This window comes from Colobus angolensis, unplaced genomic scaffold (genome assembly GCF_000951035.1).
Source record: "Colobus angolensis palliatus isolate OR3802 unplaced genomic scaffold, Cang.pa_1.0 Scaffold112, whole genome shotgun sequence".
NCBI lineage: Eukaryota > Metazoa > Chordata > Mammalia > Primates > Cercopithecidae > Colobus > Colobus angolensis.
The window spans coordinates 5351070-5375512 of record NW_012112253.1 but is presented as its reverse complement, the minus strand read 5'-3'; positions in this window follow the sequence as shown (position 1 = coordinate 5375512).

The following is a 24443-nucleotide window of genomic DNA, read 5'->3' as shown; positions in this document are numbered from 1 at the left end:
TTAGGTAATGTGTTTTGGTGAATATCTATCTATCTATCTATCTATCTATCTATCTATCTATCTATCTATCTATCTAATGAACACAAACTAGATGTTTAATTGTTAGGTCATAGGAGATGGATGCATTAAACTTCAGTAGATATTACCAGAGCTTTCCAAAGTGATGTACCCATTTACCTTTCTACCCAGAGTCGTTAGGATTTCTGGTTGTTTAGGAATATTTTATTAAAATCTTTCCATCCTCTGTAAGAATATAGCCTATCCTCTGGGAATGTATACTTTTGTTGGAAAGATCAGAGAAGAAACAAAAGAAATCATTAATTATACTATGAAGTAAATCATAGAAACACACAGCTCAAAACAGAAAAAGTGGGGCCAGGAGTGGTGGCTCATACCTGTAACCCTAGCACTTTGAGATGCCGAGGCAGGTGGATGGCTTGAGCACAAGAGTTTGAGATTAGTCTGGGCAACATGGTGAAAACCCGTCTCTATAAAAACTACAAAATAAATTAGCCAGGCTTGGTGGCATGTGCCTGTAATCCCAGGAGCTGAGGTGGGAGGATTGCTTGAGCCCAGGAGGTCGAGGCTGCAGTGAGCTGAGATCGCACCACTGCACTCCAACCTGGGTGACAAAGTGAGACCTTGTCTAAAAAAAAAAAAGTTTATTTGAAAAAAACTTGAGGAAGTAGCGTAGTAAAATCTTCACAGGAAAGGTAGAACTTTGAAGTGGGGCCTTCAACAATGAGATTATTTGGAGAGGCCAATAGAAGGCATCCGGGATTCTAGGAAGGGACACTGGCGTAAGCCAAATAGCTGAGATGCAGATGATATGCAAGCAGATCATTTATTCACCATTTTCACATTTCTTCTTGAGTGACAGGCCATGTCCTGGATTTAAAATGGAAGTCACAGGCTGGGCGCAGTGGCTCACACTTTTAATACCAGCACTTTGGGAGGCCAAGGTGAGTGGATCACCTGAGAAGCGTATTGTGGAGGCCAACAAATATGTCACAGTGTTGGGTGCCATGTTGTGATATGGGTTATTTAAATGTAACACATGTCTAGGAAATAGCAAGATTCATTAAGCCTCTGAAGCTCTTGCATAGGTCATAATAATGTCCTAAATGCATAAGGTGCAGGCTGAAATTATGTGCCTCCAGGACACTCAGCACACTCCTTTTTGTCAGACAAAAGGAACAGCTCCATGTGGTCACCAAGGTACATCATGTTCCCTTAATTTTCCGTTTCCTTTTCCTCTTCTCCCAGGAAGCCCAGGGAAGTAATCAGAATCAGTGGCTTCCTCCCACAATTGCCACGAAGCGAAAACAGGATTTGCTTCAACCAGGTCTTCTCTGAGCTTATCTGAAGCCTCCACCTCCACTTCCCCAGCAGAATTTTCAATGGATTAGAAAAGAGCCTTTGCAACAGGACATTTTGATGAACAGGCACCAGAGCCAGATAAAAACCTAGATTCACATTCTAGCTCTGCCCCTCTGCATCATTTTGGTAAAATTCCCTATCTCTCTAAGCCTCAGACTCCTCAACTATAAATGGAGGTGTTATTAACCTCACCGATTGTCGTGAGGATAGAATTAAAGGATACATGAGCAGCACTCAGTCTGGTGACTGCCTCAGAATAAGCACTTAACAAATAGCTATTGTTCATTTTTTTTTTTTTTGAACCTAGAATAGTCTGAGTGACATCACAATACTGGTGCGTAACTGGTACCAAATGTGTATGCATCGACCTTCCACCACATCCCATATGAAAGTCTGCAGAGGAAGAGTGGTCCCACTGCTAGCTACTAGGGAAACTTAAAGGATGTAGCTGTGAGCAGGCAGAGTTGAGCATGGCAGGAATCATAAAGCACCTTGCTTCCTATATTGTGAGGTCTAAGGTAGAAGTGGTTGAGGTGAAATGTATTGGCTGGGTGAAATGGGAACCTGGTACAGTAGTCAAGTGGCCAACTTGGCTTTCATAGGGGGAATCCCACTGGAGGCAGATCCATTGTGTAGCCAAGGGTCACATGTTCCACATCCCACACGGAGATGCATGGACTGACAATCCTAATGTGCCCATGGGTACTCCAGAGCAGGATATTTGAAATAGGAATTGCCAGAAATATTTCATTACTGCATTTACATAGATAAGTTTTGGACATGTTTATTCACTTTCAGGGTATGGAGCTTCCTATATTTTTCTCCTAGATAAAGGTACAAAGTAATTTATCATCTAATTTGATTTTGGTGTCATTCTTTCTAATAAGTAATCAGTATATCTATTTGTAAGTGTCCACATGAAAATACTTTGAAGAGTCCCTGGCTGTAGTTAAGTGGATTTCTGAGTTAAAAGCGAGCAACAGCCAAAAACAGGAATGACAATATCCACAGGCATATTTTCTTAAAAACTATTAAGGGAAATTATTGCCACTTTCCATTAATCTCTGAAATACCGATCTGTCTTAAATAAAGTGGGCTACATATTCAGTCCAGAAAGTCCACTTTAGAATAGTATAATCTTTCTGCATATTCTTTCAAAGAAAGTTCCTTTTGGAGAAGAGCTATCAGACCAACTAAAAATAAAAATAGACATGGCGAACTTTTGAATGTCAGACTCTGTGATCTTCAGGCTAAAATAGAATTATTGAGAGTCAATTTCCAATATAGGGAATTTACCAAATGCCTAAATTTTCTAGAGTAAGTAGGAGACCGTGAGAAGTGATGCAGAGATACTAAACATGATACCTTTTAAAGTATTTAATATTCTTAAATAAGAAGATAAGTCTTGTTTTTTCCTTGGCCCTGGCAAACAATTTTAACAGTAGCTGACATTTACGGATTATTCTATCTGCGTCAGGTGTGTGCTAAACGTTCTAAGTGTGTTATTTCATTTAGTGGATGGCGGGTGGGGGAGGCGGGTGGTGATCTGGCTGCAACGTCTGCCAACCCATTAATTGCCAGCATCGATTCTGCTGAACTGGCTGGCTAGGCGGTTGTCTCCTTCCTCTCTCACTACCCATGTGTGTCCCTCCAGAGCAGAAGGCGTGGTTGAAGAGGACAAACTTCCCTGATAAAAGGAGACTATTCTTTGATCTGGGTATGTGAGTAGCTGCCCTCCCCTGCTAGAAACTTCAGGCAAGCTTACTTAGTGCTCACAAAACTGTAGGAAGTTTGATGACGCTATGATCCCCATTTTGTAAGTTAGGAAACTGACTTAGGGAGCTTCTGAATCTTGGCGTGGCTCCTCAACTAATCAGCAACAGAGTGTAGACCCAGTCTGGTCTGTCCTATACCAAATCCCCATGACCCAGCTGGGCATGGAGGAGAGAGACCTCTTGTCACCTCTCTTGAGTTTACATTAAGATTCTGCTTCTGTTCTGCTTCTTTTGTTATAACTGATATTCAAAAGGAAAAGTTTTCCTGGTGAAAACCAACATGATGGCTTCTGGCCCAAACCCATGGGTGGGGTTGTTAAGTTTAACCAACTCTTTCCCTCACTCCCACCCCTTCTGGTACCTTTAACACAGTCTTGATTTCTACCTAAAGCTCATAAGGAGGCTCCAAGTGCAGTTGTCCTTTGCGGGAGGGAGGAAACTCGCAAGACAGAAAGACTTTAGTAACTCTGGTGAATTTAGTGGTTTGAAAGCAGAACAATTTTTGCTCTTTAAAAATCAATAGGCTTTATTTCTAGAAAACACAGTTGCAACATTAACCAAATAAAAATTGTAATGTGCTGCCCAAACATAACCAATCTTACATAGGAAAACCCAAACACAATAAAAGGGCACATGCAGTTTAGCAGGGATTCGTTTTACTTTACATTATGGACATATTTTGACAGCATTCCTCTTTGTTTCTCCACATCCTTAAAAACATCTGCATAGGAGCCCAATCATGGCTGTGTGTGCAACAGCATCTAGTGTTTTGCTGAGAATCTGCTATGTTCTGGACCTGTACTAAGAATTTCACACTCTTTGCTTGTTTAATACTATGGTGAACTTAATCAATTCCCTTTGGCTAGACACTTTCTTCTCTTCTTTTCTAAGGGTAGGGGCACTATTACAAACAATCATGGATGTGCACAAAAATTTAACTATATTTATTACAATTTTGTTTTATTTTACTCAATTAATTTTTAAAGGTGGATTTTCTTGCTGGAGAGGGAGGTAATTTTGGAAATCGGGATTGACACAGAGTTCCTCAAGGCAGCTGCTGCTGCTGCTTCTTAATCATAAAACTGTGCTGCGGCCATGTGGATGCTCGGTATACTCTTCCTGGTCTCTCACTTTGAAGCTTTGTGAGGTTCCATGTTAGGATAAATAGCCAAGCACTAAGCACGCTTGCTGAAGAAGAAGGGGAGCCGCCCTTCCATCTCCGCCTTAACAGAGGAGTGACTGGGGATGAGTGCTTCAAACATCTGTTATGTTGAAGACTTCGTGATTAACAATGAAACAGGTTATCAGCGTTGTCTCTTTTTTAGTATCCTTTCTGGAAGAAGTACAGTCATTAAAAATCCTTTGCTTTGTGGTGGAAATGGATACTTTCATGATGCCAGCTACTCTGTAGATCACCTGTCAGGGATTACATGCAACATTATTACTTCGCCAGAAATCAGACTGTGCTCACAGTGTCTGTCTGTGAGCACAAGCTAGCTTGGACACATTTCCTGGACATTGGCTGTTGGTCCCAGTGGATGTATCCATCACCATCACCTTACCTGGCAATGCAATGTCAAAGATAGGGCTCTGCCACACTATGATCCAGAATGTTCCAACTCTGGGTTCTGAGGGATTTGGTTCCCATGAAGAACTCAGACAGCAGCAATTTTGCTTGGAAATAATTTATTCACTTGGGATTTGGTAGATGTAGAGGTTTTGTATGGTGATTCTGTGTTTAGATAAATGCTTAAATATGAAGAGCAGAGAAAATCACTATGTCTTCTTCTGTATCACACTTTAGAGAGGCGAAGACCAGGATGCAAAGGATAGAAAGAATCTGAGTTAGCTCTGGGATTTGGGTGAGGTTCAGTAAAGGGAGGCTCCAGTAGGGTGCAGTAGCCAGGAACATGGGTTCTTAAGTGGGACCACCTAGCACTGCTTCCCGCTGACTGTATTCAACCTCTTTAAGTCTAAAATTCCCCTACAGATAATAATAGCAATTACCTCATTGGGTTGTTTCCAGGATTAAATAATATAATGTGCTTTATAGAAAGTAAACATTCAGAAAAGGGTTAAGTACTCTTACTTTGGGCTTCTTGCATATTTCAAAGTTTCCAAAAGTTTTAAAAATATGGAATAAGAATCAAATAATGTATGCCTGTAACATCATAATCCAGATCTAATAGCTGCTAATTCTTTTTATAACTTTTTGCATTTACAAACATAATCAAAGAGAAAAAACATTACACATCAAGTTGCATCTCTTTATAATACTCCACCTAGTCCTAAGCCCCTTTTTCCCCTCTCAAGAAACACTCATATCATATCCTTCTAGCTCTTTTATATTCTTCTCCATACTTATGATTACCTCCCAAATAGTAAGTAGTATTTTCTAACATTTAGCATTTTACATCAATATTATTCACTAGAAGTATCATCTGGTAGCTTGCTTTTAACATTTATCTTAATGTTTTTGAGATGTAGCCTTGTTGAGACCGATAAATAGAATTAATTTATATAACCTTCTGCAGAGTATTTCAGCATATACGTAAGGCACAGGTTTTCTTTTTTTCTCTTTTGATGGATACTAATTTTTTCCACTTAGGTTTTTTTTTTTTTTGCAATTACAAACAATTAATAGCAAATATTGTAGTGTACGTCTTCTTAGAGTTCTTCTACAGAGAATATATAGACACAGAATTGTTGGTCGGTAGGGTATGTGTATTTTCAGCTGCCTTACATATTGCCAAATTCCTCCCCTAAGTTATATTAATTTGCCCTCCCATCAGCTCTACACTCCTATTTTTCTCATCCTTTTTAATATTTGATATTATCAGAATGTAAATTTTGCCATATAATGAGTATAAAATGGCATTTCATAGTTGTTCATATATTTTATTTCTTGGAGCTACTCTTCCACACTCCAAAGTTGTCATATAAGTCGGTTTGGATCTGTGGGTTTAGAATAGGGGATATTGGAACTAGGTCAAGGACTTGAAGGACAGCCTGAGACATAAGTTAAGTGGACCAGGATGAGTGTCCAATGGCTTGACTCATCAGCTTTCAAACTGTGCCGTACTAGTCCCATGAGCATCCTTGGAATGCCTTCAGGGGTCTGGGGGTGGGGGTAGGTTGGGTCCCAGAAACTAAAGGGCAGGCAGAGCAGGGGCTCTGAGGCTATTTCAATCAGAGCATCTCTGCCTATATCGTTTTTGTGGGCTCCTGTATACAATGTCACTTAAATAGCGTGTTCAGTGGGTAAAATAAGTTTGAAAACCAGCAGATAAGAAGGAGGACAATAAACCCCAAAAGAAGATCAGAATTGGTCAAAATGACTCTCACAATAATACTATTTTTTTCTTTTTTGCTTTTTTTCAATTCTCATTTTCTTATGGGTGTTCAGTGGAACTTTCCAGTGGCTAAGGGCTGTGTGATATCACATCAGATAAAACGCAGGAGCAGATATGAGCATCCAGCTGTTTCTTATTAAGCCAAACTCTAAATAGATTTGTAAAAATGTAAAATAATCCTACACTTCTCATTATCTTTTTTTCTTTGGAAAATGTATTATTTATGTTAGCATACTATGGTTCATTTTTATTTCAAAATAAGTTACTAAATTAATATTTAAACACTTCTGAATTTTAATTTCAAATGCTGTAAATGCTGACAGATATAACATTCATAAACACAAGCTTTTTGGATGCTTACTATTTTCTGTCAGAGCATAAAGAGATCGTGAGACCAAAAAGTTTGAGACTCTCTGATGTAATAGAAAGAGATTAAGCATTTACTGGGAGGATTTTGGTGGAGGGAGATTGGGATCCTATTGTCAAGAAGCCGAACTTTGGATTTCATCAAAGTAATCACTGATATACAAATGCTCAGACCTCCCAGACTGTGGAGGTGGCTGCAAAAAGGGCCTGGGGGTAATAGACATGAGAGCTCCTTTTAAGGAGGAGAACATTTGATAACAACAGCCTTCTAAACTGTGGATGAGACAACATGGTGAGTACACCTAAGCAGTGAGACTGTGAACGCAGGGCCAGTCTCCAGGCAGGAGACTCTGAAGCCACAGGTGCTCAGTATATCTGTCTGTGCTTTCTCGGGATCTGTGTCTTCTTGGGACAGGTAAGGAAGAGAGGCTTCTTTCCGTCATCACGGCACCTTTTCCTAACTCCTACAGGGCAGCTTTTACTGAGTTTACCTCCTTGTCTTAGTCTTTGACACATTCCCTCCCCTCTGGAAAAAAATCATATCAATTTTCTGCCTTGAGCATTTGTCAAATATGATAGTGGCTCTCCCATAAACTGACCAATAGCAGCAAGATCTTCTGTTCCAGCCATAGGTGATGCATGAGATGACCATTCTAACACCCTCCATCTCCCTCCCATTCCCCTGCTCATGGCTGAATAGTCACCTGGCTCATGCACCACCTGTCTGACAACTGGCTAAATAGAGGAGACACTGACAAGGTCTGTCCACTCAGGTAATCAAGAGTCGTCAGATGTGTATGACTCTTCAGATGATACTCCAAAAATGCCCTGAGCCTCTCATTCCTTCACTGGATGGTTTGAGCCGGCTTTCTGGCAAGGTGTGGGGTGAGGGGATGAGCAGCTCTGGTCTGAACTCCACGTGGCAGATGTCTGAGGCTACCTTTAGCCATTCATTCATCCACCTGTGTAGTCCTACAATGAACAAATGCTTACAGAGCCAGTTACCATTCTAAGTACTGAAAATGCAGCAGGAAACACAACAGTCAAAAATGCCTTGGCTGGGTGCAGCGGCTCATGCCTGTAATCCCAGCAATTTGGGAGGCCAAGGCAGGCTGATCGCTCAAGCTCAGGAGTTTGAGACCAGCCTGGATAACATGGCGAAACCCAGTCTCTCCAAAAAAAAAATTTAAAAAATTAGCTGGGTGTGGTGGCACACACTTGTAGTCCCAGCTACTCAGGAGGCTGAGGTAGGAGAATTGCTTGAGCCCAGGAGCTGCAGTGAACCAAGATTGCACCACCGCACTCCAGACTGGGCAGCAGAGTAAGGCCCTGTCTCAAAAACAACAAGCAAACAAACAAAAACCCTGTTCTTGCCTTCTAGTAGGTGACACATTTGGTCCATTAGGGATAAGAGCCAGGACTATTTCCCAGAAAAAAAAAAAAAAAAGAAACCAACAAGGACAATAAAACTACTTAATAAGACAGAGAACAGGGTGGCCTACTGTCTGGGCCATTCAAAATAGACATCACACTGTGTGTGGTACAAAACAAAAAGATGTCAGGACCACACTGTATCGAAATAGATGGCTTCGTTAGCTCATGCTAGTTTAAGAGTTAATTGTGTATGTGTTTTGCACGTAAATACAAATGACACACCTTCTACCTCTGGCCAAAGAATCTTATGCCTTGAATGTGTGGGAACCCAAAGGAAAGATCATGAGCAAAACGACGACGACAACTAACACACACTTGCCTTTTGGGTCTCTGTTTGAAAGGAAACACTTGCCCGGCGCGGTGGCTCAAGCCTGTAATCCCAGCACTTTGGGAGGCCGAGACGGGCGGATCACGAGGTCAGGAGATCGAGACCATCCTGGCTAACACGGTGAAACCCCGTCTCTACTAAAAATACAAAAACTAGCCGGGCGAGGTGGCGGGCGCCTGTAGTCCCAGCTACTCCGGAGGCTGAGGCAGGAGAATGGCGTAAACCCGGGGGCCGGAGCTTGCAGTGAGCTGAGATCCGGCCACTGCACTCCAGTCCGGGCGACAGAGCGAGACTCCGCCTCAAAAAAAAAAAAAAAGAAAGGAAACACTTGATCATGAGGATCTGAGTTTCTGATTTCCTAGCTAAGGGCAGTGATTTCTCGTTGCCGCTGTTGCTGTGAGGGTGCTTCCATGGGCCTGCAGCAGGCAACTGGCAGCTTTCTGTTGTCCCCTTCGCCTCTCTCTGGAGCAATTTCCTGCTGCTCACCACGACCGTAACCACAATGACTGCTGGCAAACTATGACCCACAAAAGTTCGCTGCCAGAAAACTGGAAGGCACACCCCCTGCCTATGGACATTGTTTCTTCTCTTGATCAAGAATCAAAGTATTGTGAGGCCGACACTTTTAGTTGCCAACCAATAACCACCCCACTCTCTCAGGAAATGTCAGATACTTGCTTTTCCAGGCTCCTTTGCATGGTCCAATCCTAGAGACTGAGACCTGAAGGAAAGACTTTCTTGAAGAGAGGGAGCGGGTGGGGCAGGCAGGAGGAGGGATGGGAGTGTGGACAGCTTCTGAGAAAGATGTTTTTTTCTGTTTCAGCCAGGGGCCCAGCAGGAAACAGAGGCTCACTCAGACAGAGCCATGAAGGATACTTTAATAAAGAGACTATTTACAAAGATTGAAGTGGGGTGAAGGAAAGTCCAAGGATGGCTGAGGGAATCTTCTGTGGGGCGAGAACCAGGGGGGAGCCATGGCCACTCTTGGGCTGAAAGGGCGAGTGGGGAATGGTTATTGGAACCCAAAGAGACCAGCCTGACTAGGGGAGAGGGAGGCCTGCAGGGGCTGTGGAAAAGACCCTGCAGTAAGGGAGCCAAAGGCAACAGGAAGCCAGGGGTCAGCAGAGTCCACCCCAGCCCAGGAAGGCCACCTGCCAGGGTACAGAGAAGGTGGAGGAGGATGGAAGGTGGGTAACAAAGGAATCAGAGAAGAATATCCATGATATTGCTTGTGGGAAGGAGAAAGAGCCGGAGAGAGACCTAAAAGTAGTTCCTTCCTCTTCCTTCTACACTTGTCATGGGAGACCTGAGGACTGATGATACCTTGGAGGGGATTTTGTACCTGTGTGGGGAAGGTGGAGAAAATTTCAAGCAAGTCCGCCTGAGGCTGCTGGGCTCTGAGACCTTCTTCGCTGTCCTCAGGCTACGTGAACCACATAAGTTCCTGTTGTTTAAACCTCATTCAGTTAGGGGTTTACTTGCTGCCAAAAGCATCTTAACTGATATAATCTTCTAAAAAGAAATAAGGAATACATCTTATGTACTAGAGCCTCTTCTCATATATTTGATTTAGTTCTTTCAACAAGTCCACCAGCGGACAAATCATGGTTTTTTTTTTTTTTTCGACAGAATCTTGCTCTGTCACCCAGGCTGGAGCCCATTGGTGGGATCTCAACTCACTGCAACCCCTGCCTCCCAGGTTCAAGCAAGTCTCCCTGCCTCAGCCTCCCAGTATCTCAAATTACAGACACCTGCCACTATGCCAGGGTATTTTTTATTTTTTATTTTTTTGTATTTTTTAGTAGAGATGGGGTTCACCATGTTGGCCAGGCTGGTCTTGAACTCCTGACCTCAGGTGATCTGCCCACCTTGGCCTCCCACCTCAGCCTCAGTGTTGGGATTAGAGGAAAAACCACCACACCTGACCTCTTTTCTGTTTATTTGTTTTTTGTTTTTGAGACAGAGTCTCACTCTGTCACCCAGGCTGGAGTGCAGTGGCACAATCTTAGCTCACTGCAGCCTCTACCTCCCAGGTTCAAGCGATTCTCCCACCTCAGCCTCCCAAGTAGCTGAGATTACAGACATTTACCACCACGCCCAGCTAATTTTTGGTATTTTTAGTACAGACAGGGTTTTGCCATGTTGCCCAGGCTGGTTCCGAATTCCTGGGCTCAGGCAATCCACCTGCTTCAGCCTCCCAAAGTGCTGGAATTACAGGCCTGAGCCACTGTGCCTGGCCCATGATTGTTATTATTCCCATTTCAGAGATGAGGAAGCCAAGGCTGAGAGAGTCCAGCGAGAGGTGAAGGGCTAAGCTGGTTCACACCCGTGACTGCCTTGTGATTTCTCGTGATTCTTACTGTTCAGATTCTTTGCGTGCTTGAGTCTTTCCCTTCCATGGGCCGAGAAAGTCACTCCAACATTGAATAGTTTGTGTGTTGACCTTAGTGGAGTCTACCTGGACCCCACTTCTGTAGCTCAGAACATTTTGGAGTCTTTGCTCACTTTATGAGGCAGAACTAGCTAGTGTTACTATTTTCACTTTATTGTTCTAGGGAGAACCCACACTGACCACTCAAAGGGCCAGTGGGATATGAACTCTCCTTATTTCGGAGCTGGGGAGATCCTGTATGTGCCAGCTCGGCTCATTGATTCCATCATTTATTGGACAGTTATTTGTTGAGTATGGACTACATTCAAAGTAGTATTCTAGCTGCTCAGCATATAGCAGGGACCACTTTAGCTTGTGCTCTTGTGTTAGGTAAAAACCAAACAGACAAATAAACAAAACCACTCTGCATAGATAAGGGGTCTAAAAAAATGTAACATAGTAGAGACTGGGGATGGAGAGGAGGATGCATTACACAGGATGGTCAAGAAAGTTCTCCGAGGAGACACTGGAGCTGAGGGCAAAATCAGGGTAGAGAGAAAGGAGGAATAAAAGACTCGAGATAAGTTCATCATGATCAAAGACCAGAAGAAGTCCTCTGTGACTACAGCTCAGGGAATAAGGGCAGGGAAAAGAGAGTAAAGTCAGGCACTGGGTGCTATAGGGACTTGAAGACCATGGAAGACTTGGAAATTTATCCTAGGAGTAAGAGGAAGACTGGGTTGCAAAGAGGGGATGATCTGGTTTTTATTTTATAAATAGCATTCTGGCCTCTGGATGGGGAACAGTTTTGGGCAGGGTGAAACTGGGATCAGGGAAGCCAGGGAAGAGGCTCTGTTGCATCCAGGTGAGAGAGCGTGAGCTTGGGCCAGGTGGCCACAGTGGGGATAGAGATGCATGGACAGGCTTGGGGTATGTATTGGAGGTCAAGTGTTGGTAGCAGAAAAGAAGGGGGGAAAAAATCAATGGTAACTCAGTAAAACGCTTTGGATTGAATGCTTCACCAAGATTTTTGCTTGTGGGTGTCCGTTAAACTAATGGCGCCTTGGCAACTGACATCCTCTCTATATCAGAGCTAAGCCTCTGCTGGGGAGCTTTCTAACTTGAACAGGAATTAGGATAATAGAATTTTTGACCTTGATGAGATTGCAAAGATTTTCTGAGCTAACTCTATAGTTGAGGAGAGGGAGGCAAAGAGAGATTAAGAGATGTCCTTGTGGCCAGGTGTTGGTGGCTCACACCTGTAATCCCAGCACTTTGGGAGGCCGAGCCGGGTGGATCATGCGATTGAAACCATCCTGACTAACATGGTGAAACCCCGTCTCTACTAAAAATACACACTTGTGGTCCCAGCTACTGGAGAGGTTGAGGCAGGAGAATGGCGTGAACCTGGGAGGCAGAGCTTGCAGTGAGCTAAGATTGTGCCACTGCACTCCAGCCTGGGCAACAGAGTGAGACTCTGTCTCAAAAAAAAAAAAAAACAACAAAAAAAGGGTATGTGGGAGAAATGAGTTAGAATTGGACAAGATCTCAGGGCTACTTTTGTCTGCCCAGGATGTTCTACAGGGATTGCATTTCCTAAACTGATCTTTTGTTTCCAAGCAGAAAACAGCATAAAAATTTAATAAACAAATGGAAAAACGCCAACTCACAAAAAAGGAATTTCTCAATCTTGTGAAGTCTCACCTAGTGATAGCTCCACCAGACACTCCAAAAATCATAACAATTTGCATTGATTCATTTTTTTCAGCAACACAACTTGTAACAGTTTCACCAGCTGACTATGGAAAGGACAGCTGTCTGTTCATTTCCGTCCAGGTTAAGTGTGAGAAAGTGTAAGCTGGTTGAGTCTTCTTGTAACCAAGATATGCCAATTCCAGACACATTCCTCAGCCTGTATTTTGGCTGAATCCATAGTATTGATGTGTGTGGCTTCAAATGGGCAACACACTTCTTTGGCAAGAAGTTACTCCCTTTAATCCGAGTACCAGCAATTGTAATGCCAGTCTGTAAAGGCTCAGCAGAATTGGGGTTGAGAAATGTGTTGGTAATTTAAAGACCGCTTAATCACATAATTAGATGGCCAATAATAGCTGCCATATTTTCAGTGCCTGTTAGGTGCTTGGTGTTTTATGTACCCTAACTTGTATGAACCTCCTTATCATAGATGTGTGGAGTGTGATAGACTGAACCTCATGCTCATGTTCGCCTTCTGTCCCACCCTTTTCATGCTTTCTATGAGTGGAATACACTTTTCCATCCCGTTGATGTTGGTCCATAGAATGTGGGTGCAGGTTTTATCATTTTCCTCAGCAACTACTGCTGGAAGGGGCTTCTTCTGTTTTCTCCACTTGAGTTTCTGACTTCTTCCATGAAAAGGGTGTGCCCCAGGTGGCCGTTACTCCTGTAGCCTGGGTCCCAGAATGAAAACCCGGAGAGCAAATCTCCACTTGACCCAAGGTCTGCAGTAGCTGAGCTCAGTCAAGGTCAGCAGAGATCAGCTGAACCTCAGCCATTGTACACCATCTACATGAGTGTGAAGTAAGTTATGATGCTATGAGCTACTGAGGCTTGGGTTTGTTTGTTACAGAACACAGTTGCAGCAACAGCTGACTAGTACATTAAATGTGTGTGGTAACTACCACAGCATTCATGATAAAAACAAAAGTCTTAGAGTTGCTAATGATCTTTCTCAGCTCAACACCAAAGGAAGGTGGCTCAGATCAAATTGTCCCCTTCGAATCTTGTGCCCTCTTTCCTCAACAAACTGTTCTTTCTCTCCTCCCTCCCAAGAGGAACACACATTTTATTATTTGGTCTGTTATTTTTCTTTGTTGCTGCTGTTGTTTATAAATAGATACTTGTTCTCTCATAAGATCCACACTGTGGTACAAAGTAAAGGAAGTATTAAGTGTAAAGATTGAGATAAAATATTGCCTACGTATTTCTTTATGTGTCATTTCTGCTCTAAATTATATTGTGAGCCAGGACTGAAAAACGTTCTTTCTGTTTTGTGGAAACATTAAATTTAGCCTTTAAAAATCAGCACTGTATCTATTCATGATGTAAAACACTGTCCAGAGAGGTGAATATTATTCTCAGTTCATGAAATAAATTAAGACAGATGGGTGATCCACTTACTTTTACTTCCTAGCAAGGTAATATATTGATTTTCTCCCTTCTTTTCCTTTTAAATCTAAAGAAAAACTTCATATAAAACCTAATTACATCACTCTGATTCTGAACTCTTCTGGAAATTACAGAGCTATCAATATTAAGTACACTTTACACCAATTTGGAAATCTATTTTGCTCAGACATATGCCCAGCACCACTCTGATTTTTGTGTAATTGAGCTCTAAAAGGTGGTATAATGTGGATTTTCTAATTAGCTTATGCTAAGTTAGTTGGGATTTAAAAATGTGAAATGGGAATTGGACTGACACTTAAAGGTGAAGGTATTCACATAAGAAAATGGAAAGAAAGTCAACAGGAAGGCAACTCTGTCCAATTAGACCAACCCAGAGGGTCCAGGTTTTCAGATACGTGTGGATGTTTGGACTATGGGAATTGCAGGAAATTTCCAACTTGCCACCTGTACAGAAGTGACTCCCACCCCCTAATTCTTTCAGATTCAGGTTTAGAGGATTTCCAGGTAAAATCATTTCTCAATATTGAATTTGAAATCAATCAGCTGCAGCCAGAAAAACACCACAGACGGCTCCTCCCCCGAGCTCTAAGATTGTGCTGTGTGCACACGGAGGCCTTGGGCCCCAGTTCCCCCTTCTGTCTCCTGTTTCAATTCTCTCGGAGAAGCACATCAAGGGGAGAGAGAGGGTGGCCTATTTTTTGTAAAGAAATCTTGCACTTGGCAATTCTGGTAGAGAGCTCTCATCTCAAGGAAAAAGAGGGTGGGGAAATCGTCACGGCTGAAAAGGAGAAGCAAAAGGCTGGACCCTTACGGTCTGCTGACTACTAATCCTGACTGTGCACTGTCTCATTAAGAGACATTAGGCAAATCGTCCATTAGCTGCCTTTCATGAAGGGGAGGAGGTGCTGAGAGACAGGAGGCTGACATGCACAGTCTCAGCTTTTCAAAAAGGGGAAAGGGGATTTCACATACTATAGACCTGCGAGCTTAATGCCAATCCTGAGTGAAACTCTGGAATGGATTATTAAGAGGATGGTTTGTGAGCCCTTGACAAAAGGAAGCGGTTGTCTTAGAAGCCAGGATGGATTCGCTGAGTATAAATCTTGCCAGATTAATAACTTCATTTCCTTTTTGGATATCGTTACTTGTCAGGGAGATGAAGTGTGTATGAACTTCTGAAAGACAGTTGATGTGGTCTCTCATGAGAACCTTGTAAGATAAGGTGGAGAAATGCAAATTATATATTAGTGAAATTCAGGGCTGAAGGATTGATTGCTTAGTAGAGAGTATTGTATAAATAGGTATTGCTATCCACCCTGAAGGTGGTCTCTAGTAGTAGGTCCACAAAACTCTTTTTAAACCATTGTTATAGTGAGGATATAGAGCAGGCCTAGCTTAGTTTTTGTTGCTGAGAATGGCTGAACTGGGTGGCTGTTTGATCCACTCCTAGGGACTGGAGGAGAAGCAGGTGAGCTGGGTGAAGGTTATAGCAACTGAAGCTCAGGTCAGGAAGGAATCAAACTCTGCAGCTGGGGGCTGGTTAACACAAAGGTAAGTCATAGCTAGTGGACAGTCACCATCTGTGGTCTCCCAGTACCCATTCATCCTACTTTCTGGAACAGTCCACATTTTCATTTGAGGAGCTACCTTATCTCTATTTTACATGCATGTGGTTCCTGCAGAGTCCCAAATCTGACTTCAGGAAATATGTGACCCAAGTCTGGCCAATCAAGATCTCACAAAAGACAATGATTAGTTCAGGGATGTTCACCTGATTGCATGGGTTAATTGGAAACAATGAGACATGTATTCAGTGCTTTTGGTTGAGCTGTGTAGGAGGGAGACTCCCTTGTCTCTCTGCCCCAGAACATGCATTGATGTTGTGATAAGGTGAATCTAGTACCCTCAGCACCTACCATGGGAGTGTTGAATGAAGCCAACATTAAGATAACTGTAGCCAAGAGATGGAAGTCCTGACGACATTGTCTAAGCTGTGAATTCAGAACTTAATCTGCAGTCAAAATTTGTTGTCCCATGAAATAGTAAATTCCTTTTTCTGCTGAAATCTCTCTGTGTGGATTTTTCTATTATCTTAACAGGAGTTCTAACTGGTATATGGGATCTTCTGAGCTTGTCAGTGAGAAGGCCAAGAAGAGGTGAAAATAAGAGCTGTGGCAGAGAGGAGGCATCAGAAAAGTAGCATCCTAATTACCGTGCTCTGTTTGGGGAGGAATTTGGTCCCAGAGAGAAAAACGAAATAAAAGACAACAATTTTAGTAGAGACAATGGTCAGTGCTCATCAAGTCCTGTGTTCTTATCCAAGGGACATAAAAAGTCCGCATTGCTGTTAGGTGGGAACCTTTTCCCAAGTTCTGACCACCAGTCCAGTGGGAAATATGTGTGTGGCTTCTGAAAGGAAGCATCAGAGAGCAAGAGTGAGTTTGCTTTGCTTTCAATTGCCCTGCCTTGGTGATTGTGAGGGCCATACTGTATGGGGTAGTTGGTCTGAAAGTGAACTCTCCAACTTTGCGTGAGTGTGAACTTATGGACTGAACTTTAGAGGCTTGTTTGTTCCTGCAGCATAGCCTAGGTTAACTGAACTAAAATAAACCTCATGTGACGAATGCACTAGATTAGTCCAAGCCAAGGACTTGAAGACTGAGAATTAATCAGAAGGCCAGCTGATCAGAACTGGATGAAAGAGGGTGACCTTATGCCTAGGTCTTGAGTATGAATCTCTTTCAAAGTCTTTTTTCAAGGATCAAGATTCATTCTAGATGTAGGGATGAGGAGCATCTGCTGGTGGCCAATGGAAAGGATTTCTTTCACTTAGTGGGAAAAGAGTGCTTCAAAGGAAAATCAGTCACGAAAGTCTTTTCTCCAAGGTAAGGCTAAGATCATAGATATCTGGCCTCCCAAATTCAATAATAGAACAAAGTCAGAAAGGATAATGACTCTTTTTCATGATAGACTCCAGGATCCCAAAACATCTTAGCAGCTAGACCACGAGCTTAACATGAGCTTTGCTAGGGATGGATTCCTGTACATAGGTTTAGAAGCTACTGTAGCACAACACAGATTATGCACAGCCCACACAAAAAGACCTCGGAGCTTTATTTCTTCGAGTTTGGCATAAGTCACTAAGGTGACCCAGGTGGTCAAAATCCCGTTGCCATGCTACATTGCATTAAGAGTAATATGGCACTTCCCAGGTAGGATGTGCTATTCTCATTTAACTTTAAAGCCTGATCACACATGGAGATTGTGTTTCATTTTGGCTTCATGATCTATGAAGGACTGTGAAAAGTTGTCAAAACTTTAAAGACATTCAAGATATTTAATATCTGTTGAACACCTACTACTGAAAATTTGTTGATCCACTGCTATATACATTAGTATTTGTATTAGCCCATTTTCCACTCTGCTATAAAGATACTACCTGAGACTGAGTAATTTATAAACAAAAGAGGTTTAATTGACTCACAGTTCGGCATGGCAGAGGAGGCCTTAGGAAACTTGCAATCATGGTGGAAGGCAAAGGGGAAACAGGCACCTTCTTCATGGGTAGCAGGAGAGAGGGAGTATGAGCAAAGGGGAAGAGATACACTTTAAAGCCATCAGATTTCGTGAGAACTCCCTCACTACTATGAGAACAGCATGGGGGAAACCGCCCCCATGATCCAATCACCTACCACCAGGCCCCTCCCTCGACATGTGGGGATTACAATTCGAGATGAGATTTGGTTGAGGACACAGAGCCGAGTCACATAGCATTTATTAGAGAATTCACTTTGTGCCAGCCATGGTACTAGGTGTTGAGGGTATGGGATGAGTAAGAAATGGCTCTTGCACTGGAATAGCATAGGTTCCAGAACGAGGATCTCCCAGGAAATGTTAAAGAAAAAAATAGAAAAAGGAAATGTAGCTTGATGTAAAGAAGACTTAAATGAGAGGCATAGTTACTGTCTCCAGATGGTTTCATAGTTTCCACATAAAAGACAGATCAGACCTGTTCTGGAGGATCTCAGCAAGCAGAATTTTAATCAAAGGGTGAAATTTCAGCTTATTTTATGGGGGCATAAAGGGAACAGTCTTGGAGTAGAAGTAACTGATTTTGGGTGGTAATAAGCTCCCTGTCACTAATAGTATCCAAGTTGATATTAGCTGAGCCATTGGGGAAATAATAGAATGTTGTGGCTAAGAGCCTGGCATTCAGGATTTAAATCCCAGCTGCTCCTGATTTGCCAAGTCATTGAGTTTCTCAGTTTCTTCCTGTGTAAAGTGGGCTAATAATGCCCAAGTTGCAGAGTTGATGGGGAGACGCAGTGGACTAACACTTGAGGAGGGCCGAGCACGGTGACTGTCCAATTAATGTTCTGATAATGTCTATGCTGCCGAGGATGCCTGCTGCAGAAGTTGATGATGATATGGTCTGGAGATCTGAACATCTAAAGAAGCAGGAATTGGACAACACAACTTCCAAGATCATTTTCATCCTGAACTTGTATGATTTTATGATTCTGTACCCTCAGTTTGCTTATCTGTAATAAGGAATTAACTCTTGTCAAGTCCTGCACACCAACGCTAACTTTCCTGTTGCCTAGTTCCTGCAGATGCACACATCACACAGAATGTACATCCTGTACCAAATATCCCCTCAGACATGAGCATTCTCTGCAACTGACTTAGGTTTGCCAGACTGAGCCTGTGTCTCAGAGTGGGTATTGGCTTCAGAGATGAAGTTTCACTGAGGTTCTTTTCTTTCCCAATAATGCCTTTCTAGTCATTTCAAAAAACTTAAAACACCAGCGAGTTTGTCTCAGCCCCTACTGGTTTGGCCAGGGGAATCACTCATTTGGTCTATTCTTTACATCAGTTTCCCAGAGAGAAGTTACAATCTGAGCTCTCTCAAAGAATCTCTGTACATTAAGGGCAGATACTTCAGATGGAAGAGCTTCAGTTTGGCTTTTCAGGAACTGACAAAAGCAAAGGACACAGGATCTTTAACTCTTTTTAGTGGTCATCAACCTCTAGAATTCCCTGCCTCTGAGACAAAGATTTTCACAGTGATATTTAAGTTCAACATCAGCAGCAGGAGATTTCAAGGTGCCCAGATTTGTGATAAGCAGGAAAAGAGAGCTGATGAAAGCTTCTTCTCATCATGCAGTACGTTTCTGTAAGTTTAACTCTGTCAAACAAGCCAGCCGTTTGACATTTGAGTGTACAACCCTCAAATCAACACGCTCTGAGGTTCCCTTCCCTGCAATGGTCTTCGTCATTCTTCAGTGAAAAATCTAAGCAGTGAGTAGACAGCCCAGTGGAGGCAGTTCCAGCACGTGGTGCACAAGGCAGTTGAATCAAAGATTTAAGATAAGAAAAGTTTTTCCTATATGTGGAGGTTTTCTTCAGCCCAGGGAGCAAGTTTCCTTCAAAGCCAGAACAAGTACATTCTGAGTTCTTTTGCTGATGAGTATTGTGTGTTTGCAAGCAATCTGCTCCTTAAGTAGGAAATGTTAGGGAAAGGTCCCAAGTACCATCAGCATCTACAATTACCAATAGATTTCTTAATGCCGAAAGCTTCTTGTTCAAAAGGGAACTAAACATATATCATCATACACACACACACACACACACACACACATTTGTCTGTGTAAATCACAGTTATAAGATATTTGCAAGTACAGAGTTGAACAATTCTCTTTTCACTGTGCTTTATAATTCTCAAAGGTGGTTATTAATAGGTGTCAGAACAAGGATAACTTTTTAAGCTCACAATCCTTGCAGCATTGCCTTCTGGCCCTTGATTGTTTAGGTCTGCTAATGTAACCACACTGGGAAAATGTTTTAAACGCAACAACGCTTCTAAATGCCATTTTCTCATCAAAATATTTTCCCTTATTTGGTCCACCAAGCTAATGCATTTATGTGACACCTACATTAACACTGCAGTCTCTTCACACCTTGACCCCTTCCTTGTAGTCCAAGTACACTCCAGTGCTGGAGGCTACAGGCCTCTGAAAAAAATGCAGACAATTAGGTGAAAAGTAATACCTGGGTTTGACGGACTTTGTTGGCTGAACCAAGGTGGTTTCTGAACTAAGGTGGTTTCTGAACTCTGTGTTATATTAGGCAACAAGTGAGAAAATAAATTTCTTGAATCTGTATCTACATCTACATCTAATGGTACCCTGTGTTAGCCATTTCAGTCGTGTGGGTAAAAGAAATTCCTGGGACCCGTTGTTTAGCATCCTAATCTTGCATGAGCTCCTGAGCACTGGATTTTTTGTTCACAATCCACAACTTGTAACTCCAGTATCCTAATTGAGCCAGAAAAATAACAACAGAAAACATGTGTCTAGAATCGAAATAGGATCAGATAGCAGATGTAATGAGAAATATAAGCCCTTCTCTTTTCTATTTACTTTGTGTTTGCTTTTTGTGTGAATGTATATTGGCATGGGGTGTTAGGATGCCCTCAGTTTGTTTGCTACAAGCAAAATGTCAATATTGCCTGAAGGAAGGAAAATGGAGAAGTGGAGAAATAGTTGGAGGTAGTAAGGAGAGAGAGAATGACACTGGCAAACTCATCATCCCCCAGGTTTTTATAGTTTAGTATCTACTGTATCCCAGGGTGTTAGCAATACAAGGAAAAATAAGACATAGACATAGAGACCAAAGTCTTGGGTAAAAGAATGATTCGAGTAGGACAGAGAAAATTCAGAATGGGAGTATGGAGGGAATGGATAGCAGTCAAAATTGTGGAATCACACGCCAGTTCTTTGGTTGTAAATTGGCACACTGGCATCCTAGGACTGCATTGATGCCAGTGTGCCAATTTACAACCTAGCCAGACTTAGGGCCAAGATATCAGGAGTTTAGAGGACAAGAGTTTCATGTAGGAGCAGGTGTTGGAGTCCAGAACCATTTATTAAATTTGAACGTGGAGAGAGGGACTTCCAGGCTGAGAAAACTCTGAGTTGGGAAAGCGTTGGGCATGTATGGAGAATAAAAACAGGTACTTTCAATCTCAACATTAGAAACCAAATTCGTAGATATTTAATTCAATGTGTATGTTGTAAGTCTAAAGAGTCAAGTGAGATTTTTTTCTTTTCCACATATTCTGCCAGAATATTAAGATAAAGGGAACTGAGGCTGTTTAAAGAATATTAAACTGTTAAAAATTTACAAACAATGAACATGATGAAGTATCCATGAGACTTTATCAAGACATTTTCTGGAGAGTTGAACAGAAAAGTTTGAGCATATCCAACAGTCCAACCAAGGAGACCCTGGAATTTCCAACAGGAGGCAGGGCTGAAGGCAGAAATGGCATTGCTATTTGGTGAGTAAAGGCCTATTTTCTTATATTGTGTTTGGAGAGAGACTTTCTGAACAGAAGGAGAATAATCAATTGAGAGCAAGTTTCCCATTGTATGGGAAAGGGGTCTAGAAACAGCTGTCTTCTTAATCAGCCACTATCATCAGAGGAGAATCAGTGAGTTTTGTGGGTGTTAAAAAATGAGTCTTCATATCCCAAAATGTTACTGACCACTAGCAAAGGGCCTGGTAACTAGATACTCATAGAGCCATAAGTTGGTAGAGTTTTGCCAGTATCACCCAGGGAAGAAAGAAGGTATGAATTTTTGGATTCCAGAAGAGGTACCATCTTTGAAATATTAATCTTAGACCTCACCATGGTTAACACCATCAATAGCTGCCATCAACAGAGAATATGTTGTATGCTTAGGACTTTTTACATACCATTTCATTTACTCTTCATGATGACCTTATGAATTATACCTATTACAGAAATGAGAAAGCTAAGGATCTTTCCCAAGATCATACACTTGATGATGAAGCTGGATTTGAGTTAGGTCTTGCTGGGTTTCTATTATCTTGTGTGGAGTGTAAATAAAGAAATATTGCAGAAGGAAGTGCATTTTTGAAGGATGAGTGTTCTGGGTACAAAGTGATATATCATTGTCCACTTAACTTGATGCTTTTTTTTTTTTTTTTTTGAGTTGGGGGTCTTGCTCTGTTACCCAGACTGGAATGTAGTGATGTTATTGTAGCTCACTGGAGCCTTGACCTCCTGGGTTCAAGTCATCCTCCTGCCTCAGCCTCCAGAGTAGCTGGGAGTATGGGTTCACCACCATGTCTGGCTAGTTTTTATTATTTTTTGTAGAGACAGAGTCTTGCTATGTTGCCCAGGCTGGTCTTGAACTCCTGGCCTCAAATGATACCCCCACCTTAGCCTGCCAAAGTGCTAAGATTACAAGCAGCTTGGTGCTTTTTGAAGTAGGTTTTTTTTTTTTTTTTTTTTTTAAAAGAAGCATAAATAGGAAACCTACTAAGACTCAGTCTTAGGTGGGTCAGAAAAAGAGTGGATTTGATTCTGAAAGAAGTATTGTTGAAAACTCATTCAAGGGTGAGAAGGGAAGAATCAAAGCGGCAAGCTCTTAAACCAACTATATTAAAAACTTTCACTTCTGTTGATTGCTTTTTTACCTTGAACAACTGACACGTCAGATTATGATAGTGTGCAAGCTTAGTCTGACTACATTTAAGAAATATTAACGCTGAATGTGTATCTAAGCTGTGTAGAAGTTTATAGGAGCTGGAGTTAAAAATACCAACTTTGAAATAAGACAGATCTGGATTCAGATTCTGGGTCAGCAGCTTACTATCTCTGTAGGCTTCAGTCTCTCACCCAGAAATGGCAATATCAATCCTTAGTTCACAGGCTTGCTTTAAGGATTAAATGGGAAGATGCCTAGTCCACAGCAAGTGCTCACTCACTAAATGTTGCTGCTGTGTCCTCTGTGCATTTTTCTTTTCTATTCTGTCATCATTCTCACTCTGTTACTTTCCACCCTATATTCTTTCCCTGGAACCTCCCACCCTTTCGATCCCTATATCACCTGGGAATCTGAACAGTGCCCTTGTGATGACTTTCACCCCAGTCTACAGGACAAACTGGAATATTCTGCCCAGTCCTGGGCAGTCTGTAATGCAGGAGAACCTGGAAGGAACAGTGAGCCAGAGAGTCTCCCTGGAAATTGAATATTCTTGTGATGGCTGTGGGTCTCTTTTGCCAGATTCTCTGCTCTCCTGCTCATGATACTTGATTAATATTACAACCTAACTGGAGGAGAGAAGGAGGCCAGAGCAAACTTTGAAAATAAAACTTCTGTTGTTAGTTTCTGGCATTTCCTTCTAATTTCCTTTAATTTTTCTTTTTACATGATAGCCTCTGGCAACTGAGAAGGAGCAAGCAGTATCTTATTAGAAAAGTGAAAAGTATTCTTAGTTATTTCTTTAGAGACAGATTTTTTTTCAAATAAACAAAATCAATAATGAAATATGAACTGGGTATGGTGGTGTGCACCTGTAGTCCTAGCTGCTCAGGAGGCTGAAGTGGGAGGATCGTTTGAGCCCAGGAGTTTGAGACTACAGTGTGCTGTGATTGCGCTGGTGAATGGTCACTGCTCTTCAGCCTGGGCCACAGTGTAAGACTCTGTCTCTGAAAAACATAAATATAACAATGAAATATGGAGAGTTGTATCCCGGTGGGAGAGAATCTTTCCTTCTCACCTGGAGACAGTAAATAAGATGGGCTGGTGGCAAGTTGGTAAAGCGTGGATCCCAAGACAGATGAAAGGGAGTTTTCCAGGTACAGTTTCTGAGACAGGAGGTAGATTTTCTAAAGGCAAATTTAGAGATGAGTGAACCAGGAAGAGAATACCAAGTGTTTCTAAAAGGTAGTTTGCCCTGAAACACAAATCAGAGAAACTGGAAGCAGCAGGAGAAAATTCAGCAAAAAACGGTAATACTGTATATCCAAATCATGTCGTTTTTGTTTCTTTCTTTCTTTTTTTTTTTTTTGAGACAGTTGCTCAGGCTGGAGTGCAATGGCATGATCCTGCCTCATTGCAACCTCTGCCTCCCAGGCTCCAGTAATTCTCCTGTCTCAGCCTCCCAAGTAGCTGGGATTATAGGTGCTTGCCACCACGCCACGCTAATTTTTGTATTTGTAGTAGAGATGGGGTTTCACCATGCTGGCCAGGCTGCTCTCGAGCTCCTGACTTCAAGTGACCTGCCCTCCTTGACTTCCTGAAGTGCTGAGATTAGAGGTGTGAGTCACTGCGCCTGGCCAAAATTATATCATTCTTTATGATTTCCTTTGACATAAACCCTGTCACTTACTAATCTCCTTTGAATCTGCTAAAACCTTGTGAAATTAATATTGTCTCTATTCTACAAATAAG